The sequence below is a fragment of the Pipra filicauda genome, unplaced genomic scaffold (assembly GCF_003945595.2).
Source record: "Pipra filicauda isolate LSUMZ 115617 unplaced genomic scaffold, ASM394559v2 scaffold302_size1215360_pilon, whole genome shotgun sequence".
NCBI lineage: Eukaryota > Metazoa > Chordata > Aves > Passeriformes > Pipridae > Pipra > Pipra filicauda.
The window spans coordinates 978,867-986,897 of record NW_024104424.1 but is presented as its reverse complement, the minus strand read 5'-3'; the positions used below and the strand labels follow the sequence as shown (position 1 = coordinate 986,897).

Below are 8,031 nucleotides of genomic sequence, written 5' to 3'. Positions count from 1 at the left end.
ATCCCAGAAGGAAAAAGCTAAGTACATTTCCTAGCTTCAAATCACCTTTCCTCGGGATTATTTGGGGTGCAGATTTTCAGTCATTTCCCTAAAGCTAAACTAAATACAGCAAACAAAGCTCAGTGAGGGACAGAAACACGTGAGAGATCACTTACAGTCCTCGCAGAAGCAATGCAGGGAAATTTCCCCAATGCAGGGAAAGCCCAGATCCTGGAGAAGATTCTGCTTGTACAACATTGAGCTCAGCAGCTTTTGGTGAATTTACCTTTATTAAAATTTTTTTCTCAGAGAATTTGTGGTGGTGCCTCTGAAATCAGCTTGCTCAGGACCTTAGGTAACTTCTGCTGAGTCCTCCAAGGGCACAGGCTCAGGCACTCAGATGACATGCAGAAAACCTGAGTTTTCTAAAGCAGGGCAGGTGTAGCTCTCCCAGCTGTCCTGCACTTAGGTGGGTATTCATAGTCACCTTATGTGTCATCATTGAAAAGCATTCTGGCTTCTCTGATTTTGACCTGGAAAAATATGCTTGAGAAAGGATCTCACATTTCTCTGGAGACTTCTAGTTTTTGAAAGTCATCTTACTCCTCCCAGAAAAAAACCCTCAAACAAATGTTTTGCTGAAATTGCTTCATCCACTAAGTTATTTGCCTGGAGACTGCTCTCAAACTAAGAAACCCTGCCACAATATCCTATAAAAGGCATAAGATTGTCATAGCTCTGAAGGACTTATGTCAAGCAGCCTGGGACTGCAGGATGGGGGACACTTGAGACCTGAGAAATAGTCTTGGGGCAGAGCACATTGCTCAGCTTGAAGGAGGCCACCATGAAAATCTATCCAGAAGTCACTGTCATTTACACTGTAGCAGTAAATGCAGCACCTCAAGCTGTAATGGTTAATATGAAATGATTCGATGATTCTCAGCAAAGGTTAGAACACAATCTTCTAATTTCCACAGAGACGAACAGTGTATTAGCAGATCAGGCTGTTTGCTTCCTGTAACTGAGAGATGCTAAAGAGCTTGCTGCTCTTTTTCTGGTAATTAGTAAATTATAAATTCATAGATGGCATCTGATATTATTATCCAAGACAATTAATGTCTATGTGTTTGTTATTTTATAATATACTAACATAAAACTTCCAATGCCACATAAACCAATTTATTTCACTTCCACTGGTTATTTTTTACTTCTACTGCAGATATAAAGTAGAGACTGTGAGGAAAGCTCTCATTGATGAATTTCTATCCTTAAGGTTATAAATAAACTTGATAACTACTCTCAGTCCATACTGGCAAATTAAATGTAGTTCTACATCAGTGGAAACAAAGGAGCTCTTGTCTTCTAGGAGCTCATTTGTACTTTTTGTAGCTCTGCCCCCACCTTGGCCTATCCCTTGGCCTCAGCTGGTGTAAATCAGTGCTGCTGTCTTTGACATCAGCTTAGCAGTAATGATTTCTGCCAGCTGAAGATCTCTGGGCCCTCATGGTATTTTTGTAGCCTTATCTTTCCAGAAACAGAACAGTGGTTCCTTAGGTTGTCTTTCCCCATCAGAGGCTGTAACCCCTAAATTGTATAGGGAGCCTCACCACTGCCCTCGAAACAAAGCAGATTCTCTGCTACTCTAGCCTCCCTTCTCTCCCTGCCAAGCAATGACATTATGAGCTACATCATTTCCATGAGGAAGGTTCAGCACCCACGTGGGAGGAGTCCCTGAAGCTTTGAGCCAGAGAGAAGGTGTTTTGCACATTGAAGCAAAGCACTACAGCTGGATCTGCCCTGGGTCGGCCTCACCTTGAGTCCTCTGTGCAGTTTTGGGCATCACAATATAAAAAAAGACATTAAGCTATTGGAGAGTGTCCAAAGGAGGGCCATGAGGATGGTGAAGGGTCTGGAGGGGAAGCCTTATGAGGATCAACTGAGGGCACTTGGTGTGTTCAGCTGGAGAAGAGGAGACTGAGGGAGACCTCATTGCAGTTACAGCTTCCTCAGGAGGGGAAGAGGAAGGGCAGGCACTGAGCTCTGCTCTGTGAGAACCAGGGACAGGACCCCAGGGAATGGTCTGAAGTTGTGTCAGGTGAGCTTTAGTTTGGATATTGGGAAAAGATTCTTCCCCCAGAGGGTGGTCGGGCACTGAACAGGCTCCCCAGGGCAGTGGGCACAACTTCAAGGCTGTCTGAGTTGAAGAACATTTGGACAACACTCTCAGGCACATGGTGTGGCTCTTGGGGTGTCCTGTGCAGGGCCAGGAGCTGGACTCAATGATCCTGATGGGTCCTTTCCAAATCAGCATATTCTGTGACTCTGGTCTCTCCAGGAACTTCCCTCAGTAAGGATGTTCCCGTGTGCTGGTGGATAGAGGAGCTGCATGTCAAGCCGGGAGGCAGCAGGGTTCTGATTCCATAAGGAGCAATTGCTGTTTCTTCTATATGCATTTTCAAATGACACAGCAATTGATCACAGAAAGAACAGCACATAAAATTGGCTTTTAAATGACCCGAGTACAACAGCTTCAGGCTCAATTCCTTTTATAACTCTACCCATGATTAACTACTGTTCATGAATCAAAGGATAGTTAACAGGATATAAATTAATATTTTCTAATTAATATTTTGTTTATATATTTTTATATTAAAAACAACTATTCTAAAATAATTTTCATCACATGGTTTCATATAAAATAAGGGAACAGAAGAATCAAAAAACAAAACAAAAGGCAGAGAATATAAGTATCTGTCTTCATTTTAGACAGGCTGCAGTTTGACCATCACAGAAGCCCAGATTTCATAACTACTGTTTTGCTACATGATACCTGAGTCACCAGAGTGAAATCAAAACCAATCTCTCTCCATGTCCAGCCATTCATCAAAATGTTTTTATTTTATTTAATAACAACTGAAACAGTCCAATATTGTCTAGCAGAATATATTTCTGGGAAAATGCTAATCTGGTTAAAATCACAGCTTCCTGTTAATTTCAAAGAAGAGATTTTTTTGTTTATAGTAATTTGTTTTTTTTCAACTCTATGTTTGATGTATGTTTCATAATTAAAAATGAGAAGACAAAATGTTTGCTTTGAGTACAGTAATTCAAGTTACTCAAGATTTTTTCAAACATATTGTTTTATAAAAATAAGAGGTCTATAAAATGCCATGCAGAAATGGTTCATTTCCTGTGAAGTGAAAATTTCTAATTTTGATCTGTCTTCAATAACCAATGGAGGTCTCTAAAAGTAAGATGAAAGAGAAATAAGGTTGTATTAAAAAAAAAAAAACACTGATGCTCTAAACACACTCGAAGTGTCTGGTCCTCACCTGCAGGAAAATTAACTATTTGTATGCTGGACTGTTTGCTTCATCTTTGTACTTGAGACAAGTACATTCCAAAATCCAGAATATCATGTCTTTTTCAATGGTTTCATTGTATCAATTGCCATTCCTCCTTTTGGCCCCCCACTGCGATCTCCAAAGTGCTTAAAGTACTCAGTTTTTGTTCAAGGTTCTTTTAACTGTAAGACAATAATAACAAACAAACAGTTTCAAAAAATGGCAGAACAATCTCCCTTCCTACAGGAAACAAAAGAACTTCATTCTGATTGACCAGTTAATAGTCAAGATCAGGCTGAGGATTGTAAGTCAAATCCAAGATGTTCAAGTCTTACCTACTTAGAGGACATTGGGAAAACAATCCCGACTTCACTAATTGGATCCAGCATTCAGTGATGGATGACTCACCACCAGGTTAAGGAACTTTCACAGTCAGTAGATGACTTCTACACATGTTTCAGCAGAGCAAGCAAGGGTATTTAGTTTACAAAGTGCAGCTATTTTTTCTGTGTAGCTGAAAAAAATCCATTCACATCCATTATGGCTTTGCCTTTAAATATTATCATTAGGGGCACAGAACTGGAAGTGGCCCCCTGGGTCACTGCAACTAGATCCTGATTATGCAGAGCTGAGTTACTGAATCCTTTTCACAAACTACCACAATATTAAAGACAATAATGATTTTTACTCTCACTAACACTATGCAGAATTTTAACTTAGCCCTCAGTCTCCCATGAATAAAATTAAGACAGATGATTTAAGTTGCTTCTCCTTTTCCTGGTACTCTGACTCATGACTTCCTAATCCTCTGTTAGCAACTTAAAACATATATTCTTCTCTGAGTTGTACATATTCATGCTGTACATATATTATTATTGTACACACTAATCATATACATAATTATTCATGCATTGCATATTAATCAATTGTAATTATTTCTAAAATCCTAAATTCACAAATGCTTAGTAACAAATTCCATTAAGTAAACTAAAATAGGTTTTCTCTCCATTATCATGGAAAGGGAGTGAAAAAATACAGATCCACATTGTTGACAGGGGTCTCTGTCAAATACTCTTTTATGGACAATATCAATTGTAATGTTCAAAATGAATTTAACCTGTTTTCAGTCCACCTGCAACCCTTCTACCTGGCAGTGGTTTTACAAAAAAAGATTATTACACGTGGATTAATTGTAGATTTGATTTAGCTCCACAGTGGGAACTCAGGCAGGTGGACTACAGTTACAAACCCTGTAATCCTTCACCCTGAAATCACTTCAGGGCTGGAAGGCTTATTCCAGCAGGCAGCTGATCCCTCCTCTGCCTTCTTCTGCAACAAGGATTCATCAAGCAGCTTCACAAGCACAGCAATGAAAGTTCATGCATAGGCAACATACAACTTCAAAAATCTTCCCATTTTCTCAGGGTGTGTGGAAATGCTCCTGCCAGAGAGTGTTCAGTCAGCTTCCTAAAACACACCTAAATGCAGTGGACAAAAACTTGGAAAGTATGTCCGCAAAGCAAATTTTTTTAAAAAGCCTGCTAGTTGTCACATGATGGACACCTAAAACAGAGCTTCTCAACCCAGGCATTAAAAAACCTGACCTGTTCAAAATGAAGAACCACTTTGGGAAGTACAGCAGCAAACAAATGCCAGTTTATTTTCATTCTTCTTTATTGGAGAGTGGGGGGAAAATAAAAAACAAAAAACCCCAACCAACAAACCAACCAAAAAACCCCACAAAACTGGTCAGGGATGACATCTTTTCCAGAAGAATAAAAAAGCAAAACTATGTCCTGCATGGCTTACTGTCTTAAAAGTCAGGAAAAAAAAAGAGAGAAAGTAAGTAATATTTTAGTGGGTTTGGATATGACGCTTTGCTCTGAATTGAAGAAGGATATCAAGAATTTTAAAGTCAGCTCCTAGGTATCATAATAATAATTAGAATAATCATCATCATCATCATCATCATAATGTGTCTGTTTACTAGGACCAGAAGCTCCAAGAAGACCTTCCATGTAATTTTTGTGCAGTTTAGTTTCTAATCCCAGACAGTCTAACATAGGAACTTGAGAATGAAGTGTGAGGCAACATTTATGGTATGAGATCACACACTCTTCAGGCAGATGCACCACATTCAGTAGGGGCAGAGCAGAGAACCCAGGACATGGATGGAGGATGTCTGTTCAGATAAAACAGAAGAGCTGAGCAAGTAATTCACATGATTTTAAGTGTTCAAATAATTACATCCTTTTTTATATGTAACTTCTGCTGTGTGGCAGTTTGAGCCACATTAGAAATACAAAATCGAATTTCCAGACTTCCCCCCACCCCTTCCCACAATTTATCCCAACACCGGAGAGAAACTTTCAGGCCAGAGGCTTCTATAGGGGGAAGGGGAAATATATACATTTATTTACACAAATAAATACTATACAAACTAAAGGCAACTATATATATATTACATTTCTATCAGTCCTTTTAAGCCCCTCCCTTTAACTTTAGTCCAGGAAGAGCCTTTCAAGGCTGCTGGGTAATGCAGTCTCTCTCTCGTGGGAGTGTTCTGGACCCCTGAACACTCCCTAACCAACCTTCACCTGTTTGCTGCAGTCTTTCTCCTCACGAAGTCCAAGAAAGTAGCTTTGAGTCCTTTCTCCTTGGTCTGCTGTGTGATCTCTCTCTCTCAGTCTCATATCTCGGTTTGCTGTTGCTGTAGTGTAGCTTATCACAGTAGGTGTTTGGAATCTTCATTCCTCCGAGTCAGTTTTCGGCTGTCTGCGGTCAAGCCTTGGCAGGGCAACTCCCGAGCCCTTGGCCCGTCTCCAATTTCGCCTGGGATTCTTCTCCCGAGCATCGAGCTGTTTTATTATCAGCCCGTCCACTTGGCTCTGCTTCAAATGCTGAGCCTCTCCTCCACTTTACAGTGGAGGGAAAGAAAAAGGCCCCCCTCCACAGCTTTAACTGCAGAAAGGGGGGGGGAAGAGGGCTTGACTGCAAGGCCTGCCTCTCTCCTCTTACCTCAGGTGCTGTGAGTCGCGTCCCTCACAAACACTCCAAATGCTTCCTCTAACTCTGGCCTAGGCAGAGTTGGGGGCTGCAGGCCTCCCCCTCCCCCCTGGAAGGGAAAGGAAGGAGCCCAGCCACCCCCTGGCCTTCTACACCTACATGCAGCTGACACCAACAGAACAACTGCCAACAACTTCCGGTGCTGTGTATATGTGATTTTTAGCAGCAGCGAACAAGACGAGCGGTGATTGTCCCTCCAGGGAACACTGCCCTGGCACCCAATCACCTCTGAGCCCCCGACTCCCGGGGGGGCAATCTCAAACCATGACACGCTGCCATGACCTTGACAATCTTTTCCTCACTTCATAACTAAAACTTTCCAGCAACTATTCCCCTTCAGCTCCTCCAAACCTCCAGGGATTTCTTCTCCCACATTTGACAAGAACGCTCTCTATAAATGCAGTACCTCTAATTGCAACTGGAGTTGCAAATACAGATTTTATAGAAGGAATGATTCCCTAATTTCCCAAGTTTGGCCTGGGTCACAGCTGATCCAGTAGCTCCTTTTAGACCTTTGCTAAGCACCATGTCTGCGGATAGACAAGACTTTTTCAGAAGTGATGATTTATATAAGTAATATACACAGCGACCACTGTGGTTAGTTTCATAAATTATTCAATTTAAGGAAAAAGTACATGTTCCTGGTAGATAGATTATGAGGTTAGAATCTTGTTTTTGTTCCATACAAATCCAGAATGTACTAAAATTTTCTTGAGGTAGAATTTTGTCAAAATAACTTTTATCAAATTAAAAGTATTGTGCTTTTTAACAGTTCCTTGCCGCCTATTTACTGTGTGTAAGTCTTTCCTGTAAAAATCAGAGAGAATACTTCACTTCAAAAATTACAAAGCTGACAACGGCTTTGATCAAACAACCTGAGAAATATTTTGAATATGATTAAATAACATACTGTGAGAAAAGTTTATCTATTTGATAGTGTTCCAAATCTGCCTAAAATTTCTCAACATCAGTAATTTCAAAATGTCTGAAGATTCTTCTGTTGGAGAAATCTTCTCATGTCAATGGTTCCTGAATTCTGTCCCAGTGATTTCAGCCCTCAAACCAAGATATTTAGCCTGCCTTGTTTCCAATTTAAAACCACGTTAATGTACCATATATATAAAGCTTTATGAATCAATCTATAGTGTTGTTTTGAATAAGAAAGGATATGTTTTTTCTGTTTTAATATGCAGTTACACCATTGTTTGGTAAACAAGGTGAAAACAATAATCCAAAAACTGATTAAACATCAACTCCTCACCATGGATATGCTCAGGAAAGGAGTGTATGTACCCTATATACACACAGAAGGAGGAGCAGAAACTCTAAATTCCATCTAAATTCTATTTCCCTTTTAATTTTAACTCTTAATATTTACATATTGTATTGAAATAATTTCACTGGTAAAGAAAAAATTGGCCCAAGATTCATGAAATAATATTTAATGGAGTTTCTCCAGAATCCTCCTGTCACAGCTTGAACTGAAGGTGGTTTTACTGTCTGGGTTTTCAATTAAATCCCTCTGCAGAAAGCTGGATGCTGAGATTCTGCCCTAACCCTCATGGTTCCCCAGGACTTGGTTTGATAGAGGAGACCATCAGAGGTATCAGCATCCAATGATCAATGTGTTTCCCATCTCTTC

General features: G+C 40.2%; 1 long non-coding RNA gene across 1 annotated transcript; it reads right to left on the bottom strand.

The window, feature by feature from the left end:
* Positions 1-3,135: 3,135 nt before the first annotated feature.
* On the bottom strand, positions 3,136-4,174 carry LOC120323628. Its single transcript, XR_005564283.1, has 3 exons — positions 3,659-4,174; positions 3,312-3,505; positions 3,136-3,223 (listed from the first exon to the last, which is right to left on the bottom strand). It is a non-coding gene; the product is annotated as an uncharacterized LOC120323628 (long non-coding RNA).
* Between the last annotated feature and the right edge of the window lie 3,857 nt (positions 4,175-8,031).